General features: G+C 38.1%; 1 protein-coding gene and 1 non-coding gene across 2 annotated transcripts in view; one reads left to right on the plus strand and one right to left on the minus strand.

Moving 5' to 3' along the window:
* The window catches only part of LOC129006307 (zinc finger protein 33B-like), a 49,488-nt gene that overhangs the window by 12,992 nt on the left and 14,418 nt on the right, over positions 1-22,078 (plus strand).
* Positions 20,313-20,418, minus strand: LOC129006981 (U6 spliceosomal RNA). Its single transcript, XR_008492166.1, has one exon. It is a non-coding gene; the product is annotated as a U6 spliceosomal RNA (small nuclear RNA).

A 22,078-nucleotide genomic window follows, 5' to 3' on the forward strand; every position in this document is an offset into this window, starting at 1 on the left:
AATTAGCTGGGTGTGGTGGCACATGCCAGTAATCCCAGCTACTCGGGAGGCAGGAGAATCACTTGAATCCGGGAGGTGGAGGTTGTGATGAGCTGAGATGATTGCACGCCAGCCTGGGCAACAAGAGTGAAACTCTGTCTCAAAAACAAAAAAAAAGAAAAGAAAACAAAATGAAAACCTCCCAGAATGAATGAATGATTTCCAAAAAGTTTCAGGATCCAAGATGAACACATATAATCAATTTCTCTCCGCTAACAATGAACATATGCAAATCTAAATTAAAAACATAATACCACTTATTCCATAGAAAATTAAATACTTTGGTATAAATTGAACAAAATATGTATAGGACCTTTGTGCTAAAAATTACAAAATGCTGATGAAAGAAATAAAAGAACACTGAAATAAATGAAGATACATGGTCTCTTGATAGATTGGGAAACTCAACCTTGTAAGTATGCCGGTTCTCTCCAAATTGACCTACAGTTTAATGGCATTCCTGTCAAGATTCCAGTAAGGTTTTTCTCAGCTTTAAATAAGCTTATTCCAAAATTTCCATAAACAGTCGAAGGAACTATATATATATATATATAAAATACGAAACAATTTTGAGAAATTTTTTCTCAGAAGTTTTGAGAAAAAGAATAGTAGGAGGAATTATTGTATCCAGTGTTAAGGCTTATTACATTAGTCTCCCCTTTTCTGTGGTTTTGCTTTCTGCAGTTTCAGTTACTTGAGGTCAACTGTGGTTCAAAAATATTAAATAGGAAACTTCAGAAATAAATAATTCCTAAGTTTTAAATTGCACACTGTTGTGAGTAGCATGATGAAATTTTGCACTGTCCTGTCCCAGGACATGAATCAACCCTGTGTCCAGCATACCCAGGCTGTATATGCTACCCATGGGTTAATTACTTAGTAATTGTCTTGATTATTTACTGTCACTATATGTGTCCAAGTAACCCTTATTTTACTTAATAATGGCCCTAAAGCGCAAGAGTAGCAATGCCAGCATATTGTTATAACTTTTCTATTTTATGATGTTGTTAATCTCTCCCTGTCCCTAATTTATAAATTAAACTTTATCATAGGTTTGTATATTTAGGAAAAAACATAGTATTCATAGGGCTCAATACTATCTGAGGTTTCAGGCTTCCACTGGGCGTCTTGGAGTGTATCCCCCTTGGATAAGGAGTGACTACTGTATGTATATATTAATAGCTATAATAAGAGGACAGGATGTTGGTTGAATATACACATTGATAGAACATACACATAGAACAATGGAAAAGAATAGAAAACTTCAACATTGATTATGCTGTTATAGACTATATGTTCATGTCTCCCCAAAATTCATATGTTAGAGCCCTCACCCCCAGTGTGGTGGTGTTTGGAGATGTGGAGCCCTTGGGAGGTAATTAGGGTTAGATTAGGTCATGAGGGTGGGGCCCTCCCAATGAGGTTAGTGCCTTACAGGAAGAGGAAGTGAGAGCTTGCTCACTCTCCATGTGCATAGAGGAAAGGCGATGTAAATATGCAGTGGCCAACTGCAAGCTGGGAAGAAGTCCTCACCAGGCCCTGGCCATGCTGGCATCCTGATCTCAGACTTCCAGCATTCGGAACCGTGAGGAAATAAACTTCTGTTGTTTCAGCCATGCAGTCTATGGTATTTTGTTACAGCAGCTGAAGCTAAGACATTTGACAAACTGTTGACAAAAATGCAAAAGAAATTCAGTCAGGTATTCAGCAAATGATGCTGGAGCATTTTGACAATATATTGTTTTGTGTGTAGTAAAATATATATAATATGAAATTTGCCATTTTAACAGTTTTTAAGTGTACAGTCCAGTGGCATTACACTCACAATGTTGTATAGCCATAACCACAATTTCTAAAACATTTGCATTATTTCAAACAGAAACTGTATTGCCATTAAGCAGTAACTACTCATTCCCTGCTCCCAGCAGCCTATGGTAACCTCTTATCTAGTTTGTCTCTGTGAGTTTTGACTGTTGTGAATATTTCGTGACAGTAGTGTGACAACATTTGGCCTTTTGTCTCTGCCTTATTTCACTTAGCATGATGCTTTCAGCTTTCATCTGTATTGTAACAAGTATCAAGACTTTCTTTCCTGGCTGTTTAATCCATTCATCGGTTGATGTACATTTGGGTCATACACCTTTTGGCTGTTGTGAATAATGCTTCAGTGAACACTGGCATATCATTATCTGCTCAAAGTTCCTGTTTTCAGTTCTTTTGGATATAAACCTAGGAGTAGAATTGTTTTATCAAAGTGTATTTCTTTTAGCTTTTCGGGGTACCACTGAATTATTTTTAATGTGTATATATACACAGATATTTGTTTTTGAGACAGAGTCTCACCCTGTCACCCAGGCTGGAGTGCAGTGGTGCGATCTCGGCGCACCACACCCTCTGCCTCCTGTGTTCAAGTGATTCTCCTGCCTCAGCTTCCCAAGTAGCTAATTTTTGTGGCTTTAGTAGAGACGGGGTTTCACCATGTTGGCCAGGCTTGTCTTGAACTCCTGACCTCAGGTGATCACCCACCTTGACCTCCCAAAGTGCTGGGATTACAGGCATGAGCCACCGCACCTGGCCTTACCTACTTTTTCTTTTGTTGCTTATCCATTTTATGTCATAGTTAAGAATCCATCACCAAACCCAAAGTTTTCCTTATGTTTTCTTCTGAACATTTCTTCCAAACATTTTATTGTTTTAGCTCTTATTTTCAGTTCATTTTTGTGTATAGTCAAAGTAGGGATCTAACTTTATTTTCTAACTTTATTTTCATGTGGAAATCCAGTTAACCCAACATCATTTTTTGGTCATTTGTCATCATTTCAAACAGAAACTCTTATCGCCATTAAGCAGTAACTACTCATTCCCATTCCCACCAGCCTGTGGTAACCTCTAATCTATTTTGTCTGTTAGTATGACTGTTGTATTTCATGTCAGTAGCGTGACAATATTTGGCCTGCATCAACTGAAAGAAAAGGCTTTTCTTTCTCCCAGTGAATAGAATTGACACCCTTGTCAAAAATCAGTTGACCATAGGTAGTGTATTTTTGGGCTCTCACTTGTATTCCGTTTGTCTGTATGTCTACACCTATGACATGACCACACTGTTTGGATTATTGTAGCTTTCTAATAAGTTGTGAAATTGGACGTTTTGAGTCCTCTGACTTTGTTCTTCTTTTTAAAAATTGTTTTGGCTATTCAGGGCCCTTATAATTCCACGTGACTTTAAAGATCAGCTTTTTATTTTGGTAAAAATGCGGATGGAATTTTGATAGGGATTGTGTTAAATCTGTAGATCATTTTGGATGGTATTATCCTTTTAACAATAAGACATCTCTCAAACTGTGAACATGAGATACTATTTCCTTTATTTATGCCTTCTTTAATATTTTTCATCAGTATTTTGTAGTTTTTAGTATACAAGTCTTGCACCTTCTTTGTTAACTTTATTTCTAGATAGTATTTTATTCTTTTAGATGGTGCTATAGATAGAATTGTTTTCTTAATTTTCTTTTCAGATTGTTCTTTGCAGGTGTGTAGCAACACAACTGATTTTTGTGTGTTGATGTATCCTTCAACTTTGCAGAATTCATTCATTAGCTATAGTATCTTTCTTGTAGTTTCCTTATGATCTATCTTTAGGATTATGTCACCTGTGAGTAGACATAGTTTTATGTCTTCCTTTGCAATGGATGCCTTTCTTTCTTTTTCTTGTTTGGCTGGAACTTCTACTGCAGTGTTAAATAGCACTGGCAAAAGTGAGTATTTTTGTCTTCTTCCTGATGTTAAGAGGAAAGCTTTCTTTCATCAGTGAATATGATATAAAGCTGTGAATTTTCTATATGTGCCCTTTATCATGTTGAAGAAATTCTATTCTGTTTTGTGTTTTCTGAATGTATTTATCCTGAAAGGGGGTTGGATTTTGTCAACTGCCTTTACTGCATCAACTGAGATGATCGTGTCCTTTTTTTACCTGTTTTATTAATGAAGTGTATTACATTCATTTTCTTTTCTTTTTTTTTTTTTAACATTGATTTTCTTATGTTGAACCACACAGGCATTTCCAGGATAAGTCCCCCTTGGTCACTTGGTCATGGTGTATACTCCTGTTAATATACCATTAAATATATTTTACTGGTATTTGTGTGTGTGTGTTTGTGTTTGTGTAGCTTTGTATCTGTATTCATACACATCATTCATTCATTCATTTATTCATTTGCATTTGTATTTTTTTTTTTTAAGAGACAGAGTCTCACTCTGTTGCCCAGGCTGGAGTGCAGTGGCACAATTACGGCTCACTGCAGCCTGGAACTCCCAGGCTCAAGTAATCCTCCCCACTCATCCTCTTGAGGAGGCTACAGCTGTATACCACCATGCCCACTATGCCCAGCTATCTTTTTTTTTTTCCTTTGGTGGAAACAGGGTCTCACTATGTTTCTCATGCTGGTCTTGGACTCCTGGCATCAAGTGATCCACCTTGGCTTCCCAAACCTCTGGGATTACAGGTGCTATCCGCCATGCCCAGCCTCAGTCTAAAACTATTAACTGTAAGAACTGTTAGTTTCTCCCTTGCATTCTGTCAGTGTTTGCTTTACATGTTTCAGGATGCTGCTTGGTACATATATAGTTATAATTTTTATATCTTATTGATGGAATGACCCTTTATTCATATATAGTATCCTTCTTTGTCTCTTGTAACAGCTTATGACTTAATCTATTTTGAGTGAAGTTAGTATAGCCACCCCAGTTCTCTTTTGGTGGCTATTTTCATGGAGTATCTTTTATCAGCCTTTCAGTTTTAATTTATCTGTGTCTTTGGATTTTAAGTCAGTTTGTTTTGGACAATGTGTAGTTTGATCATATTTTTTAAAAATCTATTCTGTAGCTGGGTGGTTGACACCTGTAATCCCAACACTTTGGGAGGATCTCTTGAGCCCAGGACTTGGAGACCAGCCTGGTCTACAAAGTGAGACTCCGTTTCTACAAAAAAAAATTAAAAAAAAAATAGTTGGGTGTGGTGGTGTGTGCTTGTGGTTCCAGCTACTTGGGAGGCTGAGGCAGGAGGATCCCTTGAGCCCAGGAAGTCAAGGGTGCAGTGAGTCCTGTTTGTGCCACTGCACTCCAGCCTGGGTGACAGAGCAAGACCCTGTCTAAAAAATAAATAAATAAATCAAATCCATTCTGCCAGCCTCTGTCTTCTGATTGGTGAGTTCAAGCAATTATCATTTAAAGTAATCACCAACAAGGAAGCACTTCTGCCATATTGCATTTTGTTTTCTGTATGTTGTATACCTTCTTTGGTCCCATATTCCCTTTATTACTGCCTTCTTTGTGTTTCGTGTTTTTGTTTTTTTTTTTTTCAAGACCAAAGTCTTGCTCTGTTGCCCAGGCCAGAGTGTAGTGGTATGATCTTGGTTCACTGCAACCTCCTCCTCCTGGGTTCAAGCAATTCTCATGCCTCAGCCTCCCAAGTAGCTGGGACTACAGGCACGTGCCACCACACCCAGCTAATTTTTGTGTCTTTAGTAGAGATGGTGTTTTGCCATGTTGGCCAGGCTGGTCTTGAACTCCTGGCTTCAAATGATCCACCCGTCTTGGCCTCCCAAAGTGCTTGAGATTACAGGTATGAGCCCACCACGCCTGGCCTGATTTTTATATTTATTGCCTTCTCATTTCCTTCTATGTATATTTTTTAGATATTGTCTTTGTAGTTAACCATGGGGATTACTTTCACATTCTAAATTCATGACAATATAGTTTGAATTGATTCCCTCATAACTTCAATATCATATGAAAACCTTGCTTCTACCTAGCACCTTACTCATCCCCTTTATGTTGTCACAGATTACGTCTTTATACATTGTGTGCCCATAATGTAAATTTATATTTAGTTCTTATCCATTTGTCTTTTAAGTCCTGCAGGAAGTAAAAAAATGGAGTTACAAAGCAAACATAATGACCCTGGCTTTTATATTTGTCTATATAGTTAACTTTATTGGAAATCTTTATTTTTCCTCCAGATTTGAGTCTAGTTTCTTTTTATTTCATCTTGAAAGACACCTTTTAGTGTTGCCTGTATAGCAGGCCTAGTAGTAACAAACTCAGCATTTGTTTATCTGGGATTATCTTCATTTCTCTTTCATTTTGAAGGACAGTTTTACCAGCTAGAGAATTCTCAGATGATAGTTGTTTTCTTTCAGGAATTTATAAATGTCATCCATCTGTCTTCAGGCCTTCAATTGATTTCTGAGGAGATATCAGCTCCTAATATTAATGAGGGTCTCTTGTAAAGTAAAAATGCCACAAAACTTTCCCACCATTTGAAGTCGCCTTTTTCCTGATTTAGCATTCACTTGGTTACTGTAAACCTTTAATTGTTTTCCAGAGTTCTAACAAGGTTGGTTTTTATAGTTCTTGTTTTTTGTGTTTCTGTGTGGAGACAGTTTGGAGCTGTGTACTCCATCATTTGATTATGTCACTCAACACTGTTAACTGAATGGACCAGTTGTCCGTTCAAGAAGAACAACAAAATGAAATACGCAAAGAAACAGGAAAAATGTGACCCATGCACAGGACTATCAATAGGCAACACAATAATAATTGCCATTTAAGTTGGCAGAAACTGGGTTGTCTGGTGCAGATCAATGTATATTGTGTAATTTGAGGAAGAGCCAGTAAAATAATGAAAAATGAACAAAACCTGAGGAAACGAATATCATTAGGTGCACCAGCATATACAAATGGGAGTATCAATATGAGAGAATAGAAAGGGAAAGAAAAATTTTTTGAAGAATTCGCAGAAACACCCATAATTTGTTGAAGAACACTAATATATTCATCCAAGAAGCTCAACAAACTCATAGAAGGATAAATGCAAAGAGACTTATACCCAGACACGTCATAATGAAAGATGTTTTTATCATGCTCTTATTTGACCTGCCTTATACAAGTGATAATACAAGTGCTGGTGAAGATTTAGAGAAACTGAATTATTCATACATTTTTGATGGTATGTAAAATGCTACAGTCATTCTAGAAAATAGTTTGTCAGTTCCATTTAAAACTAAAAACAAACTTAGCTTGTGAACCACTAGTTGCACTGTTAGACATTTATCCTTGAGAAATAAAAACTTAATGTTCCATCAAAAAAATTTCATAGCAGTTTTATGGGTCATAGCCCAAACCTGAATAATCCAGATGTTCTTGAATGGATAAATAACGTGTGGTGTGTCCATACCATGAAGTGTTACCCAGTATTAAAATGGAATGAATGACCAATATATGTAACATTGTGGATGAATCTCAAGAGATTAAGCTGAGTTTTAAAAAACCCAATCTCAAAAATTTACATGTTTGTTCTGGTCCACCCCATAGAGTTGGGATGAACCCTCCTACCCCCTACGCTTGGTTTAGGTATCAAAACTGGTAATGATATCAAGAGTGTAAAAAAGAGTTTATTACTTATACAGACAGGTTTCCAGGCTCCTAAGCAGGTCTAAATGTGGATTGAGAAAGAAGGGAGAAGAATGGCTGCTTGTCATTAGGAATTTGGGGTGGGGTGAGCACACACAAAAAGGATGGAGTTTGTGTGGTTTGAGTTTCCTACTGGCATTGAGGGAGGGACCACCTAGGCTTTATTATTGGCTTGCCCAAATGTAGGGTAAGAGGGGAGATGGGTGGGATTTGAAATCTATTAGCAGCCAATTATCACAAATGCAGTTAGGCTGTTTATCATAATACCTCATGATCTGTTATTTGTGTAACAGTTTTGAAATGACAGCATAGAGATGGAGAACAGATTCATGGTTGCCAGCGTTAGGAAGGCAGAGAGGGTGGGAGATGGCTGTAGTTACCATGTGTGGGATCCTGGTGATGGGACTGTTCTGTGTCCCCAATGTTGTGATTTTCACAAAAATCTATACATGTGGCAAAATTTATAGAACTAAATATACACAACTAATGCATGTGAAACTTGTGAAATCTGAATAAGGTTGATTGAATTAATCAGTGTCAGTTTTTAGCTGATATTGGACTATAGTTCTGCAAATTATTACCATGGAGAATACTGGGTGAGGGGTATACAGAATCTTCTCATTATTTCTTCCAGCTGCATGTCAGTTTAAGAATTGTCTCCAGGCTGGGTGCGGTGGCACATGCCCGTAATCTCAACACTTTGGGAGGCCAAGGTGGGTGGATCACTTGAGCTCAGGAGTTTGAGACCAACCTGGGCAACATGGTGAAACCCCATCTCTACAAAAAGTAAAAGACATTAGCCAGGTGTGGTGGTGCGTGCCTGTGGTCCCAGCTACTTGGGAGGCTGAGGTGGGAGGATCGCTTGAGCCCAGGAGGTCAAGGCTGCAGTAAGCTGTGATGGCACCATTTGACTCCAGCCTGGGTGACAGAGTGAGACCTTGCCTCAAAAAAAAAAAAAAAAGAAAGAGAAAGAAAGAAAGAACAATTTTCTTCAAATAAAAAGTTTTGTAAATTGCCTACCAACTATAGATAATTCAGCTTCTTAATCTTTAATAAAGATAATAGACAGGCCGGGTGCATTGGCTCATGCCTGTAATCCCAGCACTTTGGGAGGCTGAGGTGGGCAGATCACGAGGTCAGGAGATAGAGACCATCCTCGCCAACATGGTGAAACCCCGTCTCTACTAAAATACAAAAAATTAGCCGGGCATGATGGTGCATGCCTGTAGTCCCAGCTACTTGGGAGGCTGAGGCAGGAGAATTGCTTGAACCTGGGAGGCGGAGGATGCAGTAAGCTGAGATGGCACCACGGCACTCCAGCCTGGCAACAGAGCGAGACTCCATCTCAAAAAATAAAATAAAGGTAATGGACAAAAACATATTGTACACTGTTTATTGAAAAATCACAGCACACTTTCTATATGAGAGATGCTGGATCTCTTGTATCACCAGTTTTACTGAATCTCATAGAGGATCTACTGTCCATTACACAGACAAGAAAAAAATAATAAAACATAAAGGTTGGGAAGTCAAATTGTCATTTTGTGTGCAGACGATTTGATTATCTGTACAAGCAAAAGTAAATGTTACACAGAAGTGATTTAAATTACTAAAAAAATTAGTGAGGTGGTTGGCTGTAAGAACAATGCATATCAGTTGTGTTATTTATACACCACAAAACAGGTATATAAGAAACAATTTTCTTGAGAATTCTATGAGATATAGTTCACATACTGTACGCTTCACCAATTTTACGTGTATAAATCAATCACTGTTAGTGTATTTGCGGGATTGTGCATCCTTCCTGACAATTTTTTTTACTTTTTTTAAGATGGAGTCTCGCTCTGTCGCCCAGGCTGGAGTGCAGTGGCATGGTCTCAGCTCACTGCAACCTCTGCCTCCCGGATTCAAGCCAATTCTCCTGCCTTAGTCTCTGAGTAGCTGGGATTACACAGCCTCCTGAGTAGCTGGGATTACAGTTGCATGCCCCCACACCCAGCTGATTTTATATTTTCACTATGTTGGCCAGGCTGGTCTCAAACTCCTGACCTCAGATTATCCACATGCCTCAGCCTCCCAAAGTGCTGAGATTACAGGTGTGAGCCACCACACCCGGCCGACAATTGTTTTTTTGAGGCAGAATCTTACTCTGTCACTCAGGCTGGAGTGCACTGGCAAGATCTCGGCTCACTGCTCCTTCCACCTCCTGGGTTCAAGTGATTCTCCTGCCACAGCCTCCCGAGTAGCTGTGATTGCAGGTGTGCACCACTATGCCCAGAAAATTTTTTGTGTTTTTAGTAGAGACACGGTTTCACTGTGTTGGCCAGGCTGGTCTGGAACTCCTGATCTCAAGTGATCTGCCTGCATAGGCCTCTCAAAGTGCCAGGATTATAGGCATGAGGCACCACGCCCGGCCGACAATGTTTCTTAGCAAATTGTCATCATCCCTGAAACAAAGCCAATATCCACTAGCAATTAATTTCTTTTTCCCCTTTCCTGTAGCCCTTGGCAACCAAAATTGAATTTTCTGTCTGTGTGGATTTGCCTAATCTGGATGTTTCATAAAAATGGAACTGTATGTGACCTTTTCTGCCTGGCTGCTTTTTCGTAGCATAACATATTCAAGGTTCATCCATGTTGTAGCATGTATCAATATTTCACTTGTTTTTTATTGCCATATAACATGGTGTATAGATATACTACATTTTATGTATCCATTTGTCAGTGGATGGACATTTGGTTTTAGTTCTACTTCTTGACTATTATTAATAATTCTGCTGTAATTGTTCATGTATAAGTTTTCACATGGACATGTATTTTCAGTCATTTCAGATATATACCTAGAAGTAGAATGCTGGTTATATGGTGTCTCTGTGTTTAACTTTCTTGGGAACTGCCCGATTGTTTCTCATAGCAGCCACAATACTTTACAATCCTGCCAGCAATGCATGAATTTTCCAGTTTCTCCAGTTTGCCAACACTTTTTATTAATATTATTATTATTTATTATACCAATCCAGTAGTTGTAAAGAGGTATCTCATTGTGGTTTTTTGCATTTCCTAATGGCTAATGATGTTGAACGTCTTTTTTTTTTTTTCTTTTTGAGATGGAGTCTCACTCTGTTGCCCAGGCTGGAGTGCAGTGGTGTGATCTCAGCTCACTGCAGCGGTGCGATCTCAGCTCACTGCAGCCTCTGTCTCCTGGGTTCAAGCAATTCTCTCCCTCAGCCTCCTGAGGAGCTGGGATTACAGGTGCCCACCACCATGCCCGGCTAATTTTTGTATTTTTGGTAGAGATGGGGTTTCACCATGTTGGCCAGACTGATCTTGAACTCCTGACCTCATGATCCACCCGCCTTGGCCTCCCAAAGTGCTGGGATTACAGGCATGAGCCGCTGCTCCCAGCCTGATGTTGAACATCTTTTTATGCACTCGTTGGCTATTTATGTATCTCCTTTGTCTATTTAAAACATTCAATTTATTTCATGACTTACACAAAAATTGGGGAGGTAGTAGAGAGAATTGCCATTTACCCAGTTTCTGCTGTTATTAACATATTAGAATGGTATGTTTGCAACAGCTGTTGAACCAACATTGGTACATGATTATTGACTAAAGTCCATATTTTTATTTAGGGTCTGCTGAATTTTTACCTAATGTCCTTCTTTGTTCCAGGATCCCTTCCAGGGCACCATATTACATTTAGTTGTTATGTCTCTTTAGGCTCCTCTTGGCTATGGTGGTTTCCCAGACTTTCCTTGTTTTGGATGACCTTGACAGTTTGGAGGAGTCCTGGTGAGGTATATATAAATTCCATTTATTGGAATGTATCTAATGTTTTTCTCAAGATAAGACTGGGATTATAGGTTTTGGGGAAAAAGGCCACAGTGGTAAAGTATCTTTTTTGTCACATTATATCAAGCATGCATACTGTCACCATGTTTTATGACTTTTGATGTTGGCCTTAAATGTCTTGGCAAACATACAGTTTTTCCACTATAAAGTTACATCTTCTTCCTATTTTCCATATTGTACACATTGGAACAATGTTACTCTGTACAACTCACACGTAAGAAGTAGAGATTTATGAATTTTGTTGCTGTTGTTTTTTAGAGCACTTTCTTTCTGTCACTGCAAGATGGTCCAGGCTCATCTTATATATTTCCTTTCTGAACTCAGCCACCATTTCTTCAGGTAACCCTGATTCATTTTATTTGAGAATGGTATTAGAAACCAAGATAGGGGCTAATGGTGTGCTTACAGCAGTAGGGTGTGGCCATCTCAGCTGACAGAACAGGGAAATATACATGTGCATAAACCATGTAATATACTTACTTGTAAATAGTTCTACATGTAACCATGTGTATCTCTCTTAAGCTAAACATATGTTTATACTTAAACCTTCAACTCTTCATTACCATATGGATCATTCTAGCTTTCTTCCCTTGCTTCACTGTAAATTACCATACACAACAGTAAGAAATTTGGCTCTAACCATCCATCATCTATTTACTTTCTTTCTTTTTTTTTGAGACAGAGTCTCGCTCTGTCACCCAGGTTGGAGTGCAGTGGTGTGATCTCGGCTCATGGCAACCTCCACCTCCTGGGTTCAAGTATTTCTCCTGCTTCAGCTTCCCAAGTAGCTGGGGCTACAGGTGCTTACCACCATGCCCAGCCAATTTTTGTGTTTTTAGTAGAGATGGGATTTTGCCATGTTGTACAGGCTGGTCTTGAACTCCTGATCTTTTAGGTAATCCACCCACCTCAGCCTCCCAAAGTGCTAGGATTAAAGGTGAGAGCCACCACACTTGGCTTTCCATTTACCTTCATCATTCTTTCCCTGTATACATGTATAGCACTGCCAGAATTGTTAATCATACCCATGTGGAAAATAATTTTATAATTTTATCAACTAAAATATAGTACTTATGTGCAGACTTGCCTTTAGTCTCACAGACTTCTATCTCTTTCCAAAGCAATTAAGGTCAAGACTTCCTCCTGCATTGAAGGGGGTCCTTCATTGATACTATTTTTTGCATTTGTAATGCAATTAGATGGTTTTGGTACAGGATGCCTTTATTCCTGGCTTCTTCTTAACTCATGACTTAGGTGAAATGGGTAATTCCTTGAAATACACAAACTGCCAAGACTTACACAGAAGAAATAAACCATTCAAATGGACCAATATCAGTTAAATAAATTGAACCCATAAAGCTTTCAGAAAAGAAAGAAAGAAAATAAATTATCAGACTCTTTTGGTTTCATTGATGATTTCTGTGCAACATTTAAGGAAGAAATATACCAGTTCTCTACAGTGTCTTTCAGAAAAGAGATGCAAAGGGAACCTTCCTAACATTTTTTTAAAGGCTATTTTTTCTCTAATCCTAAAAGCATATGAAGACCTTGCGAAGAAGAAAAACTACACACTAATATCCCTTATGAATATAGATGCAAAAATCCAAGTAGAATCCAACATTGTATAAAAATAATTAGATGCCATGACCACTCAAGGCTGGTCAGAGTTTGAAAATCAATTAATGTGGCTGGGTCAGTGGCTTACGCCTGTAATCCCAGCACTTTGGGATGCTGAGGTGGATGGATCACCTGACGTGAGGAGTTTGAGACCAGCCTGGCCAACGTGGTAAAACCCTGTCTCTATTAAAAATACCAAATAAGCTGCGCGTGGTGAAGCGCGCCTGTCTTCCCAGCCCCTCTGAAGGCTGAGGCAGGAGAATCGCTTAGAACCTGGAACGCGGAGGTTGCAGTGAGCTGAGATTGCGTCACTGCACTTCAGCCTGGGAGACAGAGCAAGACTCTGTCTCAAAAGAAAAAAAAAATCAATTTCTGTAACCTGCCACATCAACAGGCTACAGAATAAAACTGTATCATGTCAATTGATGGACAAGAAGCATTTGATAAAATCCAACACCCATTCATGATAAAACTGAGCAAACTAGGAATAGAGAGGAACTTCCTCAACTTGATAAAAAAAAATCTGCAGGAAACCTACTGCTAAGATCATACTTAATGGTGAGACACTGGATAGTTTCTCCCTAAGATAAGGAAACAAGATGTCCTGTCTCTTCACTCTTACTCAACATCTCATTGGAAATTGTAGGTAATGCCATAAGACAACAAAATAAGAGGCATACAGATGGGAAAGGAAGAAATAAAACTTTCTGTGTTCATGCAGGCATGATTGCCTAAGGAGAAAATTCTAAAGAACTCCCAAAACTATTAAGTCTTTATAGCCAAGTTGGAGGATAGAAGCTTAATAGAGAAAAATCAATACCTTTTTTCATTATGTAGTTGTGTTATGTGTCCTTTTATTGTTGAGTTGTATGAGTGTTTAGCATATTCTGTGTACCAGTTGCTAATTACATATATTATTAGCCAATATTTTTCTCCCATTTGTGGGTTGTCATTTTATTGTCTTTACTTTGTACTTGATAGTGAAAGAGTTTTTCATTCCATGAAGTCTAATTTGTTTTTTCTTTTGTTGCTTGTATTTTTGGTACTTTATCTAAAAGGGCTTTGTCTATCCCTAGGGCATGAAGATCTACTCCTATATTTTCTTTAAGTAATGGCTTTTAAATGTAGACCTGTGATCCGTTTTCAATTAGTTTTTGTATATGGTGTGAGGAAAGGAATAATTTTGGTTGTTTTGCATACAAATATTCAGTTGTCTCAGCATCATTTCTTGAAAAGGTGATTTTTCTTTTTTCTCTTTTTTTTTGAGACGGAGTCTCACTCTGTCACCCAGGCTGGAGTGCAGTGGCATGATCTTGGCTCACTGCAACCTCCGCCCCCCAGGTTCAAGCAATTCTCCTGCCTCAGCCTCCCAAGTTGCTAGGATTACAGGCATGCGCTACCACACTTGGCTAATTTTTTTGTATTTTTAGTAGAGATGGGGTTTCACCATATTGGCCAGGCTCGAACTCCTGACCTTGTGATCTGCCTGCCTCAGCCTCCCAAATTGCTAGGATTACAGGCATGAGCTACCACGACCAGCCAAAAAGGTGATTTTTCAGCATTAAATTGTCTTGGCATCATTGTTGAAAATTAACTCAACATAATATATAGTAGTGTTTATTTATGAATTCTCAACTTTATTTCACATGTTTACCTCTATGCCAGTATCATACCATCTTGATTATTGTAATTTTGTAGCAAATTTTCAAATTGAGAAGTGTATGTCTTCTAACTTTCTACTTCTTTTTTAAGATTGTTTTGATTATATTCCGTTCCCTAAATTTCCACATGAAATTTTAGACCAGCTTGTTAGTTTCCTCAAAAAGGCAAATGGGATTTTGGTAAGGATTGTGTTGAATTTAGATATTAATTTGGCAGTTATTGCCATCTTAACCGTATGAACGCTATTCAGTGCCTTTCCATTTATTTAGGCTGTCTTTAATTTCTTCCATCATTGTTTTGTGGTTTTCAGACTATAAGCTCTGTATTTCCTTCGTTAAAGTTACAAGTATTTTATTCTTTTTGATGCTATTGTAAATGGAATTTATTTATTTATTGAGACAGAGTTTTGCTCTTATTGCCCAGGGTGGAGTGCAATGGCACGATCTTGGCTCACTGCAACCTCTGCTTCTGGGATTCAAGTGATTCTGCTGTCTCAGCCTCCCAAGTAGCTAGGACTACAGGCACATGCCATCATGCCCGGCTAACTTTTTTGTATTTTTAGTAGAGACAGGGTTTCACCATGTTGGCCGGGCTGGTCTCAACCTCCTGATGTCAGGTGATCCAGCCACCTCGGCATCCCAAAGTGCTGGGGTTACAGGCTTGAGCCATTATGCCTGGCCGGAATTCTTTTTAAAATTTCATTTATGATTTGTTTGTTGTTAGTGAACTTGCACCCTACAACATTGTTGAACTCTTTTATTAGTTTTAATAGTGTTTTAGTAGATTCTTTAAGATTCTCTATATGCATGAGCAGTCAACTGCAAATACAGAAAGTTTCACTTTTTTTTTTCTATCTGAATTCCCTTTCCCCTTGCTTTTATTGACTAGAGTCTCCTGTGTGATGTGTAACCGGCAAGAGGGCATTCTTATCTTGTTTTTGTTCTTAGAGTAAAATCATTGTACCTTTCATTATTTAGTATGATGTTAGTGGTGGACTTTTTGTAGATGCCTTTAATCAGGCTCAGGAAGTTTAACTCTAATCCTGGTTTGTTGATTGTTTTTATAGAGAAGATGGGCATTGGATTGTGTTAAATGCTTTTTCTCTGTATACTGAGATGATCACGTGGTTATTGTTTTTGTTTCTTTTCTGCTTATGTGGTGTATTAATTGATTTTCAAATGATAAACCAAACTTGCCTTACTAGTATAAATCCCATTTGATCATTGTATGTAATCCTTTTAATATACTACTGGATGAAATTTGCTAGTATTTTGTTGAGGATTTATATGTCTGTAATCGTGACACATGGATCTGTAGTTTTTTCATGTCTGATTTTGGTACCAGGGTTGTATTGGGATCATAGAATGAGCTGGCAAGTGTTTCTTCTTATTTTCTTGGAGTTTTTGAGTAACTGATAATTCTTTTTAAATATTTGATAAAATTCTCCAGTGAACCATATGGACCTGGGTTTTGTTTTTGTTTTTGTAATGGGAAGTTTTCTTGTCTGTTTTTTGTCTCTTTTGAGACAGAGCCTCACTATATTGCCCAGGCTGGAGTGCAGTGGTGCAGTCATGGCTCACTGCAGCCTGACTTCCCAGGCTCAGGCAATTTTCCCACCTCAGCCTCCCAAGTAGCTGGGACTACAGGCATATGCCACCACACGCAGCTAATTTTTTGTAATTTTTTTTGTAGAGATGGGGTTTCACCATGTTGCCTGGGCTGGTCTCAAACTCCTGAGTTCAAGTGATCCGCCTGCCTTGGCCTCCCAAAGTGGTAGGATTACAGGCATGAGCCACTGGATCCCACCTGTAATGGGGAGTTTTAAATTTACAACTTCAATCTTTTTACTTGTGTAGGTCATTTCAGATTTTTCTTTTTCTTCTTGAGTTGGTTTTAGTCGTTTTTGTTTTATGGATTTTTCCATTTTATTGAAGTTAAATAATTTGTTGACATACATTGTTCATACCATTCTTTGTAATTATTTTTATTTCTGTAAGAGTACTACTAATACATCGTTAATCCCTGCGTTTAGTAATTTGAATCTTCTCCTTTTTTTTTTTCAGTGTCAGTCTAGTTAGAGGTTTGTGTATTTTGTTGATCTTTTCCAGGAATCTGCTATTTTTCTGTTCTCTAGTTCACTAATTTTTACTCTGTAATCTTTCTGCTTTCCTTGCTGCCTTCTGCTTGCTTTGGGTTTGTATTGCTGCTCCTGTCCAGTGTTTTAAGGTGGAAAATTAGTTTATTGATTTGAGATCTTTTTTAATATGGTTATTACAGCTACAAATCTCTCTCTAAGCATTGCTTTATCTGTGTTCCATAAGTTTGAGTATGTCTTAATTTTTACCTCATAGCATTTTTTCTAATTTCCCTTCTTATTTCTTCTTTGACTTTTTTTTTTAACTTTGGAATGTATTATATAATTTGTGCATGTTTGTACATTCTCAAAATTCCTTTGTCTTACTGATTTGTAATTTCCACTGTGGTCAGAGAATCGTTTTAAATTTATTCTGGGGAATGTTTCATGTGTACTTTTAAAGAATACCTATTCCACTGTTTTCGAGTGGAATGTTCTGTCTATATCTCTTAGATCTGGTTGCTTTAGAGTGTCATCTATATCTTCTGTTTCCATGTCTATATTGTGCCCAGTTGTCCTAGCCATTATTGAAAATGGGTTATTACAGTTTGCAATTAGTATCATAGACTTGTGTATTTTTTCTTTTAATTCTGTCAGTTTTTACTACACATACTTTGAGGCTCTGTTAGTAGTACATATGCTTAGAATTGTTATGTCTCCTTTATCGATTGACCCTTTTGTTGTTATATTAATAAAATTCCCCTCTTTATCCTTAGTAAAATTTTTGTGTTAAAGTGTATTTGGTGTGATATTAGGATAGCTACTCCAGCCTTATAGGTGCCATGTGCCTGATATATCTTTTTCTGTTATCAAATTTTCAACCTGTTTGTATCTATCTCTTATAGATAGCACATGTTTGGACTTTCACACTTTCGACAACCTGAGAATTGTTGCTTTTTGATTGGATTTTCAAATCATTCCCTTTTTCCTGTTGTTATTGCTATACAGATGGTTCCTGACTTACAATGGTTTGACTTATGATTTTTTAACTTTTCAATGGGTTTATTGGGTTGAAACCCCTTTGTATTTTCAGGATTTACAAAGGTTCAACTTAACTATTTTTTCTGACTTTACTAGAATGTGTTCCCATTTTAAGTGGAAAAACAATATTTTCAACTAATTTGACTATTATCAGGATGTAACTTGATCATAAGTCAAGGAGCATCTGTAGTTGGATTTACCTCTGCCATTTTTGTTTTCAGTCTCGTGCTTTTTTGATACTCTATGCCTTTTATTTCTGCTTTCTTTTACATGACATGAATATATTTTATTTTATTATTTTTATAGATTTCGAGGGTACAAGTGCAGTTTTGTTACCCAGACATATCGCATAGAGGTGAAGTCTGGGCTTTTAGTATGGCCATCAGCATAATAGTTTACATTGCACCCATCAAGTAATTTCTTATCCTTCACCCTCCTCCCCAGCCCTCCAAGTCTCCAGTGTCTCTCATTCTGCTCTCTATGTTTATGTGTACACAACATGAAATGAATATATTTTAGTATAACGTTTTAATTTTTAAAATTACTATGTCTCTTTGAAAATTTATTTACCTAGTGGTTGCTCTAGAACTTACCTAATAAATCTTACCTTATCAAAATCTACTCAGATTTCTACTACCTTAACTCTAGTAAAACACAGAAACATTACTTACATATAGCTCTATTTCCTCTTCCCCATTTGTTATTTTTATATATATTACATATATATTTAAAACCCAACAATACATTGTTATATAGGCTGAGCATCCCTAATCCGAAAATCTCAAATGCGCCAAAATCTGAAACTGAGTGCCAACATGCTCAACATGCTCAAAGGAAATGCTTGTTGGAGCATTTCAGATTTTAGATTTCTGGATTTGGGAAGCTCAACCAGTAAGTATAATGTAAATATTCCAAAATTTGGAAAAAAATCTAAAGTCAGAAACACTTTTGATGCCAAGCATTTCAGATAAGGGATACTCAACCTGTAATTGTTACTTTCTGTCATTTGATGTCTTTTTTTTTTTTACTTTGAGTTCTGTGATACATGTGCAGAACGTGGAGGTTTGTTACATAGATATATGTGTGCCATGGTGGTTGACGCATCCTCTTAAGTTTCCTCCCCTCACCCTCAACCCCTCAATAGTCCCCAGTGTGTGTTGTTCCCTTCCCTGTGTTCATGTGTTGATGTCTTTTAAAGAAGCTGAAAGAAAGATAGGAAGTATCTATTCATAGAGTTTGTTATACTAACCTTCTTATTCATCATTTCTGCTTTAATTCATTTGTTTGTGTGGATTCAGGCCATCTAGTGTAATTTTCTTACTCTAGTACAGATGTTTTCCTCTTTTTTTCCCCCTGAGATGGAGTCTCACTTTTTCGCCCAGGCTGGAGTGCAGTGGCATGATCTGGGCTCACTGTAACCCCTGTCTCCTGGGTTCAAGCGATTCTCCTGTCTCAGCCTCCCGAGTTGCTAGGATTACAGGCATGCACCACCACACCCAGCTAATTTTTGTGTTTGTAGTAGAGACGGGGTTTCACCGTGTTAGCTAGGCTGGTCACGAACTCCAGACCACAGATGATCTGCCCACCTTGGCCTCCCAAAGTGTTGGGATTACAGGTGTGAGCCACCACACCCAGCCGCTCTGCTTATTTTTTTGCTTTATTCTTTTTTTTTTTTTTGCTTTATTATTTGTTTCCTTGTTTATCAATGTATTTCTTTTTTTTGAAACAGAGTCTCTCTGAGTCCTTGAGGCTGGAGTGCAGTGGTAGGATCGCAGCTCATTGCAGCCTCAACCTCCTGGACTCAAACAATGCTCCCACCTCAGCCTCCTAAGTAGCTGAGACTATAGGTGTGCGCCACTATGCCCAGCTAATTAAACAAAATTTTTTTTAGAGATAGGGTCTCAGTATGTTGCCTAAGCTGATCTTGAACTCCTGGGCTTAAGTGATTCTCCTGCTTCAGCCTCCCAAAGTGTTGGGATTACTGGTGTGGGCCACCGTGCCTAGCCTGCCTTATTGTTAAATATGTTGCATTTCTATATGTTATAGGTCCAACAATACAATTATAAACATTGACTTATACATATTTGCTTATTAAATTGGGTAGGAAAAGAAAGGAGAAAAAATGTGTCTTTTTTACTCTCTTGTATCATTGCCTTTACCCACAATAATAGTGGATTTGAACTAGTGTCTGGAATCACTTGTTTTCACCCTAAATAACTTATTTTCTTTCTTGTACAGTTAGTCTACTAGCAATGGATTCTCAAGTTTTTTTGGTTTCTATTTGTTTTTTAATTGGAGGATTTTAAATTTTCACCCTCTGTTTTGCAAATAGTTCTGCTATTTTAGGTGACAAGTTATTAAAAAAAATTATTTTTCAGTCCACTGAATATGTCATCCTGCCTCCTTCTGGCCTCTGCTGTCTCTGATGAGAAGCCATATGTTAATGTTAGGACATTCCGTTCGTGTGAGGAGTTGTATTTCTCTTGATGCTTTCAGTATTTTCTCTTCATCAACAGATTTGCAAGTTTTGGGCCTCTTTTTTTTTTTTTTTTTTTTTTTAATGCAACACTTCACAAACTTCTGTGTCTTTCTTGTGTAGCTACTGTGCTAATCTTCTTGGTATTGTTCCAGTTTCAGTATATGTGTTGCAAGGTGAGCATAGCCATTCATTTGTTTGAATATTTTTTCTGCTACTTGATATTTTTCCACTCCTTCTGGTACTTCTATTATGAATATATTGGTGTAGTTAATGGTATTCCTTATTTTTTTGAGGGTTTCTTCATTTTTCATCACTCTTATTTCTCTCTGTTCTTTAGATTACTTAATCTCTATTGATCCATCTTCAAGTTTACTGATTATTTTGCCAGCTACAACCTTTCTCTTTTTTTTGGATGAAATTTTGCTCTTGTTGCCCAGGCTGGAGTGCAATGGCACTATCTCAGCTCACTGCAACCTCCACCTCATGGGATCAAGCGATTCTCTTGCCTCAGCCTCCAGAGTCACTGGGATTATAGATGCGTGCACTACCACACTCCGCTAACTTTTTTGTATTTTCAGTAGAGACCCTGGGGTTTCACCATGTTGGTCAGGCTGGTCTCAAACTCCTGACCTCAGGTGATTTGCTTGCCTCGGCCTCCCAAAGTGCTGGGATTACAGGCGTGAGCCACCCCGCCTGGTCCAGTCTTTTGTTGAGTCATTCTAGTGAGTTTTCCATTGCAGTTATAATTTTTGAATCCAGAATTTTCATTGTATTCTTTTCTGTCTTCTTACTAATATTTTTCTGTTTGATGAGACATCAACGTACCTCCCTTTTCTAAGTAGTGCTTCCTTAATGAACATATTTATTTTTATTTTTATTTTTAATTTTGATATAGTCTTGCTCTGTCACCCAGGCTGGAGTTCAGAGGCATGATGTCAGCTCACTGCAACCTCCACCTCCCAGGTTTAAGCCATTCTCTTGCCTCAGCCTCCAGAGTAGCTGGGATTACAAGTGCCGGCCACCACGCCCAGCTAATTTTTGTATTTTTAGTAGAGACAGGGTTTCACCATGTTGGCCAGTTTGGTCTTGAACTCCTGACCTCAGGTGAGCCACCTGCCTCAACCTCCCAAAGTACTGGGATTACAGGCATGAGCCACTGCGCCTGGCCTGAACATATTTAAAATAACTGCTTTGAGGTCAGCTAAGTCTGATATCCGGATCTTCTCAACGGTAGTTGCTGTTGCCTGCCGTTTTTCCTGTATATAGATGACAGTTTCCTGTTTCTTTGTATGTCTTGTAATTTTTTTGTTGAAGAATAGACATTTTAGAGAATACTTTGTACTTTCTCTAGATACTGGTTCCTCTATTCTCTCTAGGGCTTGTTGTTTCTTATTTATTTAGGTGACTTCACTGTACTATTTGAGAGAAGCTTTTTCACTCCCATTGGGTTCTCACTGATGATGCTTGTCAGAGGGCTCCACCTTGGAAATGCACACTATCTTTAGGATGGCAGTAGTGTTAACAGTGCTCTCTTTGAGTGTCTCTTTCTGTGATTGCTGTGTTAGCCTGTCTGCCTCTGTTGCTGTTAAACTTTACTGATAGCCGCTACTGATTGCTGACGTATTGCTCTATTGTTTTCAACACTGTCCTGGACCATATGTTGCTCTTAGTTTGCTCTTGTTAAATTTGGGTTCCTTCTAGAGGGTTGTCTTTGAGGCTTTGAGTTTGCTTTTTATGTTGCCATTCTGAAAGTCACCTCCTAGAAAACATAAATTGAAAAATCATTACTGTGGAAAATGTGTGTATGTATTTGTATGAGTGTTTCTGGTAGATAGGAACAC

The sequence above is a fragment of the Pongo pygmaeus genome, chromosome 8 (assembly GCF_028885625.2).
Source record: "Pongo pygmaeus isolate AG05252 chromosome 8, NHGRI_mPonPyg2-v2.0_pri, whole genome shotgun sequence".
Classification (NCBI taxonomy): Eukaryota; Metazoa; Chordata; class Mammalia; order Primates; family Hominidae; genus Pongo; species Pongo pygmaeus.